Source organism: Syzygium oleosum, unplaced genomic scaffold (genome assembly GCF_021117445.2).
Source record: "Syzygium oleosum isolate NSW1041296 unplaced genomic scaffold, Sole_v2.1 Sole_v2.11, whole genome shotgun sequence".
Lineage (NCBI taxonomy): Eukaryota > Viridiplantae > Streptophyta > Magnoliopsida > Myrtales > Myrtaceae > Syzygium > Syzygium oleosum.
In genome coordinates this window covers 9,719,896-9,737,823 of record NW_026607495.1, presented here as the reverse complement: position 1 = coordinate 9,737,823, position 17,928 = coordinate 9,719,896, and the positions used below count along the sequence as shown (strand labels likewise).

Below are 17,928 nucleotides of genomic sequence, written 5' to 3'. Positions count from 1 at the left end.
GGTACTTGAGTGATCGATTGAAAAGTTATATAACAATTAAGTAATCAGACATTGAAGTGAACGCCGTACAAAAATTATGACACTCAAGCAAATGAAAAAAAAATTATGGTACTCAAATGAGCATCTTACAAAAGTTAGGATAATTGTGGTGTCCAACAGCTCAAACCCCATATTACTAGTGACAACCAGAGGTATCCTCTTCAAAGCACGAGGGAGGTAATGAAATTGGTGGGAGCGGCAAGAGACCCACGTTCAATAGCCAAGCCCACCAAAGAGTTTGGCTGGGGTGTTGATGAAAGATGAGGAGAACGGATCCTGTCGAATGAATTGATCCATTATGTCTTACTTCTTATTCTTAGTGCATTTTTTCCTACTGTGACCCTTCCTTTGACTACTCCTGAGATAGAGTGGAAACATATTGTCATGGTGGAGAGTGGGGAGTGAAAACACCAATGCAGCCGAAAACGATCGCATGAATCGGAATTCACAACTATTAAGACAGTAGCTGAGAAAGGGATAAGGCTCGCCTAGTGACACGAGGATTCTCATAGTAATACGGTCTGCATTACGATGAAACTTTTGGTTCAGTGATAACGATTTACGGGATAAATTGCATCTCATATTTATTTGCCCTAAATTAGTGAATTGGGGATAAGTTCATTAAATTCGTTCGTTTGTTCTTCAAACCCCAATTCCTCATTCTTACTCTCTCTCCTCCATCTTCGGTTGTCGGCCTCTATCCCAAGCCCCCTAGCGCTGCCATTGTCATCAACTCTCATTCTCGTGCCATCAACTCCAGGCGTCGCCCTTTTTTGTTTTTTGGTCAGAAGGCGTCGCCCATTAGCCATGGGCCATACTAGATCTAAGGTTGCCCATGGTCGGAAATTGCCCCTCTGGGCCTAATATTGATATGCTTCGACTCTTTAGGGCTTATTCTAATCAAACTTGAATAGCTTTATGGGCTAACCCAACTCTATTAAAACTCAATACCCCTTAATCATGGGTTTGAAACTCGGTTCTCCCTCTCTCTTATGCTGGCCAAATTTCACTTGTTGTGGTCCCCCATTCACCACCGCTGGTGATTAAAATGCAATTAATGAATTAAACTATATGCTGCTAAAAACTATATGCTATGCAATTTAATTTTAATATTTTTGTTTAGAGGTTAAAAATTAATACCTTATTTTCTATGCAATTTATTCTAAATGGTTAGCCAAAATTTAGGTATCAACACCGCGGTTTTTATTCTGCGGCTGAGTCCATATATAAAGGTTTTCCAAGAACACTACACACGTAATTTAAACCTGTTTTGGTCCACAGAACATGAGGAACATTATATTGTCGGACCCAGACAAGCACATAGGTCATCTTTGCTCTTTCTAATCGAATATAAAAACAATGATTTGCCTGCAATATCCCACACCCCTACCTCCATAACTTCCACCATTTTCGCAACATTTGAGAAAGGGAAGAAGAAGAAACCATCCACTGTAGAGGGGACATCCAAGAGGCTCTATTTTTCCACAACACCTCATATTTGACATTAGTGAAGTTCAATACTAATTGATGGAACTCATTGTATACATGCACTTTGATGTGTAATTTTTACGAAAAGCAAGTTAGACCGTGCAAGTTCTTCCCTTAAATTAAAAATTTCTTTCATAATCTAATCGAAAAAGTGTATGTCTGGTTTACTAAAAATCTTCTCCTCTCCACCACGCACATCGTCGTTCTGCCTTCGGTGGCCGTTGCTGACCTTAGATCCGAGGTTGGCGACAGTTGCCACGATAGCTCAAGGCTAGATGAGGCTGCGCGACCATGGCCTAGCTTTGTCAAAGAGCTTGAGTGGCTCGCAAGCATGTCATAGAGGCTTGTGGCCAGCTGCGGGCCTCCTGAGCTCGAGGCAAACCTCGCACGGCCTCAGCGATCGCAAGCCGTTGGTTCACGCGGCCTCTCTGTGGTGGGCCGTGAACGGTCTCGTGATCGACAAACCCATGGATGTAGGGAGAGGGGCGGGGGTTGCGGGGCAGGATGAGGGTGTCGTTGTCAGCATTAGGGTCGGGCTGTGGCATTGAGCAGCGACTCGATGCTGTGGGGGGTAGCTTTCGATCATCGTCGTGCTGTGCTGCTGTGAGTGAGGAGAGAGAAAGGGCAAGAAAAGAGAGTGCGAGAGAGGTTTTGGTGTAGATTTTGGGCGTGCACGAGAGCAAACGAGTTTTATTTTTTTTTTATTAAAGATATGCTAAATATGCGTCTTACAATGTGAGGAAGATCTTTGATATGGAGAGTAAAATTGAGGACGATTTTCGCAATTATCCATTATGTATATCTCCTCAAGTTTCAGGCATAGTAAGGAAGAGTGTAAATTGGTAATTTCACAAGGTCAAGTCCTAAACATTCTTCTGGGTAGGTTGGCACACGTTGTGGATCTACGCCTATTAAAAACCGTAGGAGCAGGATAGTCCCCCATCACGAGAGACGCCTCTCGTAGATTGAACCCGATGGTTACCTACAAAACCTAACGAATTAGGGCATATTTGGAAAAAAACTGACAAAGTGTTGAAAATTTAAATCCTAAAATTTAAGTATCGATGATTTTAGGTGCTGAAAAATAGAATTAAAAAGTTGTTTGATGATAATTAGAAATTGATAGTTGAATACTATTAATCTGTTACCAAACATAGAAAAAGTAACATTATTGGTAGGTCTTATCAATATATTTAACAAGATTCTAATTACCATCAATAAATTCTATTTAGCATTTGAAAGCGTTTGGTAACCCTTCCCTTAGCTATTAGGCTAAGTTGATTTTTTCACTTAATTGAATAATATAAATTTAATCATCTTTAAGGTTATTGAACAAGTTTAATCTCATTAAGTGCTAAATATTTTAGATTTCAGTACTTAATTGAGTTATCAAACAGACCCTCAGTCTAAGTTAGCATATTTTAAATGCCATCAAGTCCATATTGACGAAATTCGTTGTCGGATTTGGCAAAGGACAAACGATGGTCCTTTGATATACTACGCGGACCACTTTGAATCGAGATAAAAGTGCAAGGATGAGTTTTGATTTCGAGCAAGAGTACAAGGTTGCATGTGACATTGTTCTTCTACTTTTATCGATTTAATTTGGTATATGGACCATGCAAATAGAATAAAAAAAAAGAATAATGCAAAACGAATGGCACGAGATATTTGTCCAAATGCATGTGAACTTTCTTGTGAATTTTATTGTTGTGCTGCGGTCAGATGACATCCGGAATCAGTTTATGATTGACCTTTCGTCAAGACCTTTCATTGAGACATGCTCCTTTTCGCCTAAAATGTTCTAAACTGAATTTACAAGTAATCATTGACCCATGGGGGGGATCTATGCATGTAACTCCATACATATATACATACAAGCGGCCTTATTCATTCTTGATTTGAGAATTACAATTGCCGGAGGTGCATGCTGTGACCGCTCAAATAGACGGAAAGAAAAAGGCTCTCACCATAATTATCCAAACAAACATTCGCCTTCCTTTTGAATGTTTCCTCTGTAAAATGTACCTGTGAAGTCACTAGCAAGTATTATACGATTCTACAAGGAGAATAGTTTGATTGAATTCCACACCTTTCTTTGCGTTACATAACATCCACAGTATATTGAAGTTGTTAGGATAATTAAATAATAAATCATACATTCATTTAACAGTTTAAGCTTATAAAATATTTGTCAGTGGTCCCACAAAATCATTCATGCTATTAGAATAGGAGGTCCAAAGTTCAATACTTTCCAAGCCACATTTGCCTCCCCACAGAAGTCACTGGCAAGTATAATACAACACGAGGATAACATATGATGATTCTAGGCACAGATGATCAGATCATGCTCGATTGGCCATTACTTCTCTCTTCTGTACTACACTACCCGCGTTTGATTTGCTGAATTTTTGCTGATTGATCTTTGATATCTTGAATCTTGCCACAAGCAGTTTCAATTCGCCAACACCTTTTCTTTTCTTTTTCTTCAATTGCTTGACCATGTCTCAATATTGCTGATTGTGAGCCAACACTTGATGCAACAGTTTATCAAGATAACGAGTTAATTACATCCCTAATCTCCCTATCAGAGCTCCCACCAGTCTCAACAGCTTTCCGGGCCTCTTCTCTCACCGTCTTGGCTCTCTCTCTCAGCTTCTCATCTGTCATCAACTCCACAATCTTCCTCTCAATCTCTTCCCATTTCACAATCCCATCAACACCCCAATCCCAGTCCCTCTCCCACAGCCCCAATCCCTCCTCCTCCACGACCTTCGCATTCAGCCTCTGTTCGCCGTGTTGCGGCCATGCGAGCACTGGCACACCCTGCTGGGTTGCTTCCATCACCGAGTTCCACCCACAGTGGCTCACGAACCCTCCGATGGCGGGATGCGACAGAATCTCCTGCTGGTCCGCCCACCCTCTTATGATCACTCCCGTGTTCTTGGTTCTCTCCAAGAAGAAATCGCTTAGGATGTCTTTCACGTCCTCTCGGTCGTCCTTGTCTACTTTACTGGTTTTCAGGTTCCAGCAGAATCTCCACCCAGCCTTCTCCAACCCCTTTTCCAGCTCTCGCACCTGATCCTGGGACATTGCCGTTCTGCTCCCAAAGCTTATGTACACTACGGATTCAGACGGCTGGTTCTCTAGCCATGACCGGTAGCGGGGGTCCCCGTCTGGCAGAATGTGATATGGTTCTAGTGGCCCGACAGGCAGAATTGGTTGCCATCGCCCTCTCTTTGTTGAGAGCACCGAGGGTCGATGCTTGGAACCACTCGAAGGTATTCATCAAGATTCCTTCGGCCTCGGATAGAGCTTGAGAGTTCATAATGATGATAGAAGTAAAAAGATGGCTGGGATCGAGGAATGCTGGTGGGGGCTCGACGTGGCCATTGGTGGCAATCCCGGAATCTTGATTTCGGTGGAAGCATTGTTGAACTCGGTCGGTTTCAGTTGGAGAACTGGAAAGTACGCCATGAGAGAGATGAACTCGACTGAGGTGGTGGAAACAACATAAATAGGGAGGTGGAGGTCCTTGGCAATTGGAGCAGTCTTGGCAACCAGAAATAAGTCCACAAACATAGCCGAAAAAGACGGAGATGACGAAGATAACAGAGGACGGAGGAGATGGATTGACTGATTGATGAGATGGAATTGGAGAAAGAAAGGGTCGGCGGCGGCAGAATCAGTGATCCGGGAGCTACGAGTGAGCTGGAGTTTGAGATGATTAATATCAGGATTGTACCGAAGGAACGAAGATATGTGGTCCGATTCGGCGGCGGACACAGTGGGGTGGGCGGTGATGACCGTGACGATGCAGTTTCGCTTGGCTAGCATAGCGGCAAGCCGGAGGAACGGCATCAGGTGGCCCATTCCGGCACTGGGGAAAAGAGCTATATGAGGAGGTTGTGTTGTGCTCATTGCTAAATTGGGCTTCTCGGATGATACTAGAGTATAGAGACTGCTGTGTTACAGACAGGAGGCCATCTCGTTTTCCTTATAAAAGCAATTGTCAAGAACACAAAGGATGAGTGCAAGTGGGTTGGTGGAGTGAATGGCCAGTTTTGTTTCAGCCGACCTATTCTCTACCTCTATCAATCAAAAGGGATTTTTTCTTTTAACATAATGCTCACAGAAAACACGTGCTGTGCATGTCCAATGAAGCTAAATTTGGCCTAAGTACGAAAATTTTGGAAAGTATGAAAAAAGGCAGGAAAACCTTCAATAAAAATGTTTTAAGATTTTGTTGATTTAGTAAATATGAGCTTCCAGCGGGTTTGGTGGCCCGATAGGATAAAAATTATCATGCCCAGCGATTTGCAACACACTTTGAACGAGATACATCCGGAGAGCCTATTTTGGCACTCGGACTAAGGTAAAATTAACTCACATGAATTTGATTAAATATAAAAAAGGAGTAGAGCATATATGAATAATGGTTCGTATCTGCCTTGCTACCCAGTGGCAACACCACGATGTCACTATTATTGACCATTGCTCGATGGTCGCCGACCTAAGGCGACCGTTGCCTGGTGGTCATAACTCTAATGGTCCCTTGAGAGTTTTACTCTCCATCGCGAGTGCAGTGATTAAATCTAGGCAGATTTGACAACTACAACGCCTCGGCTGTGGTCGCCTTGCTTCAGCCGCCACTTAGCGGTGGTCACACCCTAGGGCGACGACCACCACAATGAGGTTGTCGTTCGTGAGGCGGCCGCCAATGTAGTGGTTACCAGGGTCTAGTGACCACCTCCGTGGAGGCTGCCATCTGCCATAAAAAATGACAACCACCACAAGCGGATTCGCTCTTGATACACAGTAGCTTACGTTCTTCTATTTTTTAAACTTATCTATTTAATTTTTTATTTTCTTAACCTTAACTTTTGTGAAACAAGAAACATTTAACTTACTATAAAAAATTAACTATCTGAAGAAAAAAAATAAAAGTTTGAAAATTTGTTCCATTTAGAAAATTGAACTTGATATTTTTTGTGAAGGGAAGAAGGATTCAACTTGCAAAAGGTAAAAAAAGATATGAATTTACATCTAGAAAATGCTAGAAATTAAAGGATTGAAGGTATTTGAGATTTAATTAACTTTCGAATTTTGATGATATCCGGCCTTTAATATTTTTCGTTTCATGGAATTCGTCAATAAAAATCTGAGGTTAACATAATTTTTGGTTTGCTTTATTACGAGGGATCAAATATAGAATATCTCTATAATATGCAAATAAAAGAAGGGAGTATAATGCCTTACCAAAAAAAAAAAGAAGGGAGTATAATGAAGTATTTAGGTTCGATCTCAATTCTACCCTAAACTTTCTTTTTGTCCCATAAGAAACTCATAATTTTAGGTCTAGTCCCAATTCTAACCTGAACTTTTTTTTATCTCATAAAAAAACTATTAACTTTTACTGAAATCCCAAATCTGCCTTCGTTAACTCTCCATCCAAAATTTCTCTCCACAGCCATGAGAAAGGAAAACTCCCGAGCACAAGCTATTCAAGCGTCCTGTGTGGCATTCTGAAATCCGACCCACTTGGAATTTATGAAATGGATGATTTATGGATGTGCTTATAGTTAGATCTCGCCCGGAACTGATCATTCCTGGGATACTAACCGTTAGGGAAAGGCTAATTGGGGATTTAAATTCGCGAGACCAAAGAAACTCGATCGTGAACTGACTTTCGACCACAGAATTGTCGAGGTGACATTTTGAGTCAATGTAGGCCGATCCAAGGATAGTTAGGGATCAATTCGCCGCTGTCATATTAGTGGATCGCGAGTGATTTCGCTTGACCACGAGATGAACTGACGAATGACCCTAAACCTATACCAAACGATCGCGCCCGTCGGAACTAGCGATCGATCCTCGCGATTAAGTGACAACCGAGGTCGTCACGACCCGAGTGAACTTGAACATGGCTTGATTCAGTATCGGCCACGGGTCAAAAGTGCGAATTTCCCCAAAAGCCACCCGTTAGTCTGAGATACGCTCAAGTTACGTTATTTAAAATTTAGTCATTAATTAGAGATCAAGTTGGGCGTTGGAAATTTAGAAAGTCACGACAGAACATTTGGACGACGTTGTTATTAGCATGATCAACCTTAGAATTGTCCGAATCCTTCAGAAAAATTGAATTTCGGTGAGAAATGAAAAATGACCGTTTTACCCTTGAGATTTTGTTAAGGCCAAGTGTAAATGGGGAAGGGCATTTTGGTCATTTCACCCTCACTTTAGAAATAGAAATTTTTGGACAATTTTGCCCTTGGAAATTTTGTGAAATTCCAATTTTGCCTTTGGATATTTTTGGCAAGGATTGATCTTGGCCGTCGATCTTAGGATAAGATTGAATCGTGGTTGTTGATTTGGAAATAGAGAGGAGGGTAGGATGGTCTTTTCCTAGGGGGCTAGGCACCAATTATTGATGTCATTATCCTTATTTCTTCTCATTTCTCTCTCTCCCCCTCATTCTCTCTCTCATTTTCTCTCACGCCATCTTCCCCTCTCCTTCTCCTCTTGGCCGTGAGCTCTCCTCCCCCTCTCCCTCACGTGAGTTGGCCAATCGTCGTCCGTTCGTCGCCGTTTCGTCGAACCGTCGCTCGCCTTTTTGCCGTGTCACAACACCACCGCCTCACCGTCTCTCTCCCCTGTTTTTACCCCACCGAAACACCACCAGCCCCATCTCAGCCCCTGTTCAGCTGCGGGAAAACCAGCAGCCAATCGCCCCCGCTCGCCGCCGCTCGTGGACGCCGGCGAGTCGCCGGTAACCCTCACCGCTTGTTGCCGCTGCCGCTGCTGTTTGCTCCCTGTCCAACCGCTATTGAGGCCTCAATTTCGCGTAGGAATCACAAGTAAGTGATATCCTAACCCTCGCCTAGGATAATGGGTATTTTCGGGTTCATTCGGGGCCGTTTTAGCGAGTTTTAGGGGTTAATCGTGGACTAATGGTTGGATTGATTTGGCTGAGTGGTTTGGATGGAATTGTGATAGCTTTTGAGGTGGAATTGAGGTTAGAATGGATTGGTTAGGTAATCGGAATGATTCCGGGTGATTATTGTGGCTTATTGCGTGAAAAACGGGCCAAAATGTGCCGTAATGGTGATTTTCTATGGTGGCCGGATTACTGTTCATTCAATGGCCAAATTAGTGCATATTGGTGATTAAAATATAGTATGTATTGGTTTGGGGGTTGTCGGTAGGAGTACGACGCCCGTGAATGGTGAAATTCGGCTTAAAATGCAAAAACTCGAGTTAGTTGTGCACGTGCGAATTGAATTGGATTGGCTGGTTTGTGGATGGAATTGTGATGTTTCGGGGCTGATTTAATGCTGAATTGAAGGCTGGAAATTGTGGCTCGTAATGATGAGCAACATGGTCCGATTCGGGGACTAAAAGTGTCGGTTGATGTGTGTGGTGTCGTCGCTGATTGTGATGCTTATTATGGCTTGAAATAGACCTGGAAATGCTGAATTTATGCTCATGATATCGGCTGTGATTGTGGGCCCGATGGCGGTCTTGTATGCTCGTTGGATTGTGAATTGATTGATTGAAATGTGGACTGGTATATGCGCGCATGGGCTGAATTGAATTGACTGCCAATTGGCCATGAATGGGTGTTAATTGAGCATGTGAAATGCGTGAGGTTAGATGCGTGCATGAGCCGAATTTAATCGGCTGGTAAATTGGCATGTTGGTGTGTAAACCGAGCGAGTGAATAAATGAGAAATTGTGTGAAATGTCGTGCGTGTGGCCACGAGAATCCCTGAGGCGGTACCATAACGCGGGGAATTGAGCCGTCCTGAGGCGGTGCTTTAACGCAGGACGATGCCCGGTATTACCGGAAGACGGTCAACCTGAGGCGTGTACTTCAACGCGAGTTATGCCGTAGGTGGTGGATGTTGAGCCTGAAGCGGTACTGTTACGCGGGCAAGATACATAGCCTGAGGCGGTACCATTACACGGGCTAATAAGTGTTGTGAAATTGAGGTGGTGGATGTTGAGCCTGAGGCGGTACCATTACGCGGGCAAGATACATAGCCTGAGGCGGTACTACTATGCGGGCTAAGGAATGTTGTGATTATGAGATGGTCGCAGTGAACCTGAGGCGGTATTATTACGCGGGTCACTGGCGAGTCGGGTGAAAATAGTGTGATGAGGCAGGAACAAGTGTGTGGAATGTGGAATTGGAAATGCCATGTGTTCGACTTGTGTATCGGGCATGAAATTAATTTGAAATGTGCATGTGATTGGAAATTATATAGTTGAGACTAACTTGCAGATTGCGCGTATCAAAAGCCCAGGTAAGTGCAATTGTGTGCATGATGTGTTTATTGGGTGATATCATATTTGGTCTTGTCTGGAGGTACGTGTTAGCCTAGGTGGGGTTTAGGGTGTTACTTGCTGAGACGTGTCTCATGGTTGTTTCAACCAAACAATTTCAGAACCCCGACCTGAACCATGAATCTTCCACCGCCGCCGCCTCAGCGTTTTGGAATACCGATGCATACCGACCATAACATGGTAGAATACCGGATTGAGATCGAGGCTGATTCGGAGTCCGAAGAGAAGCAGGTGGCTCAAGGGGATTCAGACTCGGGTTCTGGGGAGTCAAACTCGGAGTGGACGCCATCCAGGGGGCGTAGGGGATAGTTGAGGGGTAGAGTGAAGGTTTTGAAGTGTCCCATTTTTGGAGTTAGGGTATGCCCAGGCTGCTGATCCTTTTTGTTATCGGTCGTATAAACTCTAGAAGTGTGGTGTGCATGTTTATTGTGGATTGTAAATGGTGTATTGTATAAGTTTGCATTGGTGATGGATGTATATATTCTCCCTGTTACCCCTCTTTAAGTATTGTCTGGGTGTATGTTACTTCCACTAGTGCTTCATCTCTGATGTGTGGGGTCGGCGACATCCTGGGACGTCGCAATATTCGACCATAAAGGTATGTCACGAGTTCGATGGGGTTCGGGGCGTGACATCCCGGTTGGATTTGGTATCAGAGCGAGGACAGCTCGATCTAAGTTGGTCGAAGTCTGGAGTGATAAGGAGCAGAGACCCTAAGGTAGTCATCTAGGGAGACCTTAGCGAATCATAGGGTGGAATGAGCTACGCGTGCCTCTAGACTGTTTGTTGTGATTACTGAGTGAATTGATTGTTATAATGATTGGAATGCAGGTGCGTCTGGACCTGAGGTAAGTGCACAGACCTTATTGATTGTGGCCTTGTGCTATTGTGATTACTTACCGGCTGAGTGAATTATTGTGTTAATTCGCTGCCTAGGACTAGACTGGTATAGTTGGCTTAGGTCTCTAATTCCTGAGTGGAATTATAGCAGGTAGGTGAGAGATAGAAATCGTGAGGATGAGTTTGCGAGGTAGAGGAACCGGGGGTTCATCCAGTTCACGAGCCCGACCTGCAAGAGATCCGAGAATGGATACGGTCACGAGGACCTTAGAGGAGATTGGTAATTTGATAGGACGGCAGACTCAGGAACGAGCTGCCACTATTGCCCAAGCTGCTGAGGCCGCCGCCAATAATAATAATGGGAATCAAGGGCAGGGGCAAGTGAATGTGAATAGGCAGATGCACTAGTTAGTCGAGCAGTTCCTGAAATTAAAGCCCCCTAAGTTTGATGGTAAGGGCGATCTTGAGGTTGCATCATTGTGGATAGAGGAATTAGAAAAAGGCTTTTGAGGTATTGGGGTGTACAGATGAGGAGAAAGTGACGTTAGCAGTGTATCAATTGCAAGGAAATGCAAGTGATTGGTGGAAAGCCACCAGAGGAAGGGTGTTCCCAGCTGGTGCCACCCAGACTTGGGCGATGTTTGTGGAAGTTTTTAATGGGAAATACTTTTCTAAGAGTGCCTGGGAGCAAAAGTTAGCTGAGTTTATGAGGCTTCATCAGGGGCAGAGGACAGTAGATCAGTATGAGGCTGAATTTGCTCGATTATCTAAGTTTGCCCCAAGGATGGTGGAGGACCCGTTGGATAGGGCTCGGAGATTCCGGGACGGTTTGAAGCCGGACCTTTGCAGCCAAATGATTTCGTTGAATTTGAGGGATTATAACAAGATTTATGATCGGGCCCAAGCGATTGAGCGTGATTTAGCGGATAGGTTGCCGCTTCTGGGTCAAGATTTGCCCAGGGTAGGGACAACCGTCACTTAGGAAAGAGGCTAATGACGAGTAATCGACGTTTCGTCCCTCCTGCTAGAAGGAATATTGGGAAATCGAACCGTTTTTAGAATGGTCCATGTCGGATATGTGGAGAAAGACATGAAAGTGGACCTTGCCCAAACAGGGGCGGAGCATGTTTCGGATGTGACGGGTTTGGTCATCAGATAAGATGCTAGTCTCGTTGGGATGCTCGAATTGTAAGATTATGATTGGTGATAGGGAGGAAAAGATAGATCTAGCGGTTTTAGCAATGTATGACTTCGATATGATAGTTGGCATGGATTGGTTAGTTAAGCAGAGAATTGTTATGGATTGTAGTAGCAGGGTGATCTAATTTAATCCGATTGGACATCCGAAATTCGAATTTGTGGGAAATCGAGGAGGAACCTCGATCCCCTAGATTTCGTCGCTAGAAACGATTAAATTGTTGAACGAAGGGTGTCAAGTATTTCTAGCGGCTGTGATTGATTTGATGGCTGAGGAGCCGAGGCTAGAGGACATAGCCGTGGTGTGCTATTATCCCGATGTTTTTCATCAGGAATTGCTGGGATTGCCACTAGAAAGAGAGGTAGAGTTTGTAATCGAGTTGGCCCCTGGGAGTGAGCCAATATCGAAGGCATCTCATAGAATGTCGTTGTCGGAGTTAAAGGAGTTAAAGGTGCAAATGCAAGAATTATTGGACAAATGTTTCATTCGTCCAAGCGCGTCTCCATGGGGAGCGCCAGTTTTATTTGTGAGGAAGAAAGATGGATCATTAAGCTTGTGTATTGATTACCGGCAGCTAAATCAGGTGACGATAAAAAATAAATATCCCCTACCAAGGATTGATGATTTGTTTGATCAGTTACAAGGGGCTTCGGTGTTTTCTAAAATTGATTTGAAAACGGGATATCATCAATTGAGGATTAGGAAAGAGGATATACCGAAGACGGCAATTAGAACAAGATATGGACACTATGAATTTACGGTAATGCCGTTCGGATTGACGAACGCCCCTGCTGCCTTTATGCACTTAATGAATCGGGTGTTTAAGGAATTCTTGGATCAATTTGTGATAGTTTTCATAGACGATATATTGGTGTACTTGAAGAGCTTGGAAGAGCACGAGTTCCACTTGAGTAAAGTCTTGCAGACCTTAAGGGAACACGCACTGTACGCTAAGTTTAGTAAGTACGAATTTTGGCTCAATCGAGTAGTCTTTTTTGGACATGTGATCTCAGGGGATGGAATTTCAGTTGATTCGGCAAAGATGGAAGCCATGATAAAGTGGCCGAGACCGACGACGGTAACTGAGGTTCGAAACTTCTTGGGTTTGACAGGATACTATAGACGTTTTGTGGAAGGATTTTCGGCTGTAGCAATGCCGTTGACACGTCTGTTAAAGAAAGAAACGAAGTTTGAGTGGACTGACAAGTATGAAAGGAGTTTCCAGGAATTAAAGCATAGATTGACGACGGCACCGGTATTGACTATTCCGTCAGGATCTGGAGGTTTCGAAATCTATAGTGATGCGTTGTTGAAAGGATTAGAATGTGTGCTGATGCAACATGGGCGAGTAGTAGCCTATGCATCAAGGCAGTTGAGGCCGCATGAATTGAATTATCCGATGCATGATTTGGAATTAGCTGCGATCATTTTTGCCCTTAAGATTTGGCGACATTATTTATGCGAAGAGAAATTCCAAATATACACGGACCATCAGAGTTTGAAATATTTGTTTTCTAAAAAGGAGTTAAATATGAGACAGCGTCGGTGGATGGAATTACTTAAGGATTATGATTGTGATATTTTATATCACCCCGGAAAGGCCAACCGGGTAGCCGATGCATTGAGTCGGAAGTCAAGCATCGCACATTTGATGGTCAAGGAATGGACTTTATTGGAGGGAGTGCGAGACTCGGAGTTTAGATTCGAAATAAGTCAAGTCTCGAGCTTGTTTGCCACTCTAAGAATAGAACCAGAAATCCAGACTAAGATTAAGACTTTACAGTCTACGGATCAAGAAATTCAAAGGATTCGGGAAATGGATGCTACCAAGAGAAAGCCGGACTTTCGAGTATCCGGAGACGGGATATTGAAGTTCCATGGACGGTTGTGCGTGCTTGACGATGCGGAACTTAAGGAAGAAATTTTGCCGGAAGCGCATCGTAGTAATTATAGTATCCATCCCGGTAGTACAAAAATGTATCAGAATTTGAGATAGTACTATTGGTGGAATGGCATGGAGGTGGACATAGCTAAGCACGTGGCCAAGTGTCTGACGTGCCAGCAAGTGAAAGCGCAACATTGTAAGCCCGGAGGGTTGTTGCGACCTTTAGAAATCCCAGAATGGAAATGGGAACATATTACTATGGATTTTGTAATGGGATTACCAAGGAGCCAAAGAGGCCATGATTCCATTTGGGTAATTGTCGATAGATTGACTAAGTAAGCACACTTCTTGGCCGTGCGAAAGGACTTCGCATTAGATCGGTATGCTGAGTTGTACGTACAACAAATAGTTCGTTTGCATGGGGTGCCAGTGACGATTGCCTTCGATTGTGATCCTAGGTTTACCGCCAATTTTTGGAAAAGTCTGCAGACGGTATTAGGATTAGTATAGCTTACCATCCACAAACGGATGGCCAGTCTGGGAGAACGATTCAAACTTTAGAGAATATGCTTCGGGCGTGTGTGTTGGATTTTCAGGGCAAGTGGGAAGAGCAATTGCCCTTAGCAGAATTTACGTACAATAATAGTTTTAGCAAAGCATCGGAATGGCGCCATTTGAAGCGTTGTATGGCAGGGCTTGTAGAACGCCCGTGTGTTGGGACGAAGTGGGAGAAAGGAGTATAACCGGTCAGAATTAGTTCAACAGTCAGTTGAGGCTGTTAAGATAATTCGTGAAAGGCTAAAAACAGCTCAAAGCCGTCAAAAGAGTTATGCAGACAAAAGGCGAAGACCTTTGGAATTTCAAGTAGGGGATCACGTACTCCTTAAGGTATCGCCCATGAGAGGATTGTCCCGATTTGGTAAGAAAGGGAAGTTGAGTCCAAGGTACGTGGGACCCTTTGAGGTTTTAGAAAGGATTGGAGACTTAGCTTATCACCTTGCACTTCCGCCAAATTTTTCGCAAGTGCATAATGTGTTCCACGTATCGATGCTGAGAAAATATGAACCGGACCCAACTCACGTGTTGAATTACAAAGAGATAGAGGTGGACGATAAGGTGTCGTATATCGAAAGACCAATAAGGATCGAAGATCAGAAAGAACGAGTTTTAAGGAACAAGATGATCCCGATGGTCAAGGTTGTTTGGAAATATCACGGGACAAAAGGCGCGACTTGGGAAAGTGAGGAGCTAATACAACGTCAATACCCCCATTTGTTTGAGTAGTTAGGTTGAATTGTAAATTTCGAGGATGAAATTTTTATAAGAGGGGAAGAGTTGTGACATTCTGAAATCCGACCCACTTGGGATTTATGAAATGGATTATATATGGACGTGCTTGTAGTTAGATCTCGCCCGGAACTGATCATTCCTGGGATACTAACCGTTAAGGAAAGGCTAATTGGAGATTTAAATTCGCGAAACCAAAGAAACTCGATTGTGAACTGACTTTCGACCATATAATTGTCGAGGTGACATTTTGAGCCAATGTAGGCCGATCCAAGGATAGTTAGGGATCAATTCGCCGCTATCATATTAGTGGATCGCGGGTGATTCCGCTTGACCACGAGATGAACTGACGAATGACCCTAAACCTATACCAAATGATCGTGCCCGTCGGAACTAGCTATCGATCCTCGCGATTAAGTGACAATCGAGGTTGTCACGACCCGAGTGAACTTGAACGTGGCTTGATTCAGTATCGGCCACGGGTTAAAAGTGCGAATTTCCCCAAAAGCCACCCGTTAGTCTGAGATACGCTCAAGTTACGTTATTTAAAATTTAATTATTAATTAGAGACCAAGTTGGGCATTGGAAATTTAGAAAGTCACGACAGAACATTTGGGTGACGTTGTTATTAGCATGATCAGCCTTAGAATTGTTCGAATCCTTCAAAAAAATCGAGTTTCGGCGAGAAATGGAAAATGACCGTTTTACCCTTAAGACTTTGTTAAGGCCAAGTGTAAATGGGGAAAGGCATTTTGGTCATTTCACCCTTACTTTAGAAATAGAAATTTTTGGACAATTTTGTCCTTGGAAATTTTGTGAAATTCCAATTTTGCCCCTGGATATTTTTGGCAATGATTGATCTTGGCCGTCGATCTTAGGATAAGATTGAATAGTGGCCGTTGATTTGGAAATAGAGAGGAGGGTAGGATGGTCTTTTCCTAGGGGGCTAGGCACCAATTATTGGTGTCATTATCCTTATTTCTTCTCATTTCTCTCTCTCCCCCTCATTCTCTCTCTCTCTCTCTCATTTTCTCTCACGCCATCTTCCCCTCTCCCTCTCCTCTTGGCCGTGAGCTCTCCTCCCCCTCTCCCTCACGTGAGTTGGCCAATCGGCCGGCCAATCGTCGTCCGTTCGTCGCCGTTTCGTTGAAACGTCGCTCGCCTTTTTGCCGTGTCACAATACCGCCGCCTCACCGTCTCTCTCCCCTGTTTTTGCCCCACCGAAACACCACCATCCCCATCTCAGCCCCTGTTCAGCCGCGGGAAAACCAGCAGCCAATCACCGCCGCTCGTGGACGCCGGCGAGTCGCCGGTAACCCTCACCGTTTGTTGCCGCTGCCGCTGCTGTTTGCTCCCTGTCCAGCCGCTGTTGAGGCCTCAATTTCGCGTAGGAATCACAAGTAAGTGATATCCTAACCCTTTCTTAGGATAACGGGTATTTTCGGGTTAATTCGGGGCCGTTTTAGCGAGTTTTAGGGGTTAATCGTGGACTAATGGTTGGACTGATTTGGCTGAGTGGTTTTGATGGAATTGTGATAGTTTTTGAGGTGGAATTGAGGTTAGAATGGATTGGTTAGGTAATCGGAATGATTCCGGATGATTATTGTGGCTTATTGCGTGAAAAACGGGCCTCAATGTGCCGTTATGGTGATTTTCTATGGTGGCCGGATTACTGTTCATTCAATGGCCGAATTAGTGCATATTGGTGATTAAAATATAGTACGTGTTGGTTTGGGGGTTGTCGGTAGGAGTACGACGCCCGTGAATGGTGAAATTCGGCTTAAAATGCAAAAACTCGAGTTAGTTGTGCACGTGCGAATTGAATTGGATTGGCTGGTTTGTGGATGAAATTGTGATGTTTCGGGACTGATTTAATGCTGAATTGAAGGCTGGAAATTGTGGCTCATAATGATGAGCAACATGGTCCGATTCGGGGACTAAAAGTGTCGGTTGATGTGTGTGGTGTCGTGGCTGGTTGTGATGCTTATTATGGCTTGAAATAGACCTTGAAATGCTGAATTTATGCTCATGATATCGGTTGTGATTGTGGGCCCGATGGCGGTCTTGTATGCTCGTTGGATTGTGAATTGATTGATTGAAATGTGGACCGTTATATGCGCGCATGGGTTGAATTGAATTGACTGCCAATTGGCCATGAATGGGTGTTAATTGAGCATATGAAATGCGTGAGGTTAGATGCGTGCATGGGCCGAATTTAATCGGCTGGTAAATTGGCATGTTGGTGTGTAAACCGAGCGAGTGAATGAATGAGAAATTGTGTGAAATGTCGTGCGTGTGGCCACGAGAATCCCTAAGGCGGTACCATAACGCGGGGAATTGAGCCGTCCTGAGGCGGTGCTTTAACGCAGGACGATGCCCGGTATTACCGGAAGACGGTCAACCTGAGGCGTGTACTTCAACGTGAGTTATGCCGTAGGTGGTGGATGTTGAGCCTGAGGCAGTACTGCTACGCGGGCAAGATACATAGCCTGAGGCGGTACCATTACGCGGGCTAAGAAGTGTTGTGAAATTGAGGTGATGGATGTTGAGCTTGAGGCGGTACCATTACGCGGGCAAGATACATAACCTGAGGCGGTACTATTACGCGGGCTAAGGAGTGTTGTGATTATGAGATGGTCGCAGTGAACCTGAGGCGATACTATTACGCGGGTCACTGGCGAGTCGGGTGAAAATAGTGTGATGAGGCAGGAACGAGTGTGTGGAATGTGGAATTGGAAATGCCATGTGTTCGACTTATGTATCGGGCATGAAATTAATTTGAAATGTGCATGTGATTGGAAATTATATAGTTGAGACTAACTTATAGATTGCGCGTATCAAAAGC

General features: G+C 44.1%; 1 pseudogene; it reads right to left on the bottom strand.

Annotated features, from left to right (window-relative positions):
* Positions 1 to 3,649: 3,649 nt before the first annotated feature.
* Positions 3,650 to 5,503, bottom strand: LOC115680471 (UDP-glycosyltransferase 708G1-like; annotated as a pseudogene).
* Between the last annotated feature and the right edge of the window lie 12,425 nt (positions 5,504 to 17,928).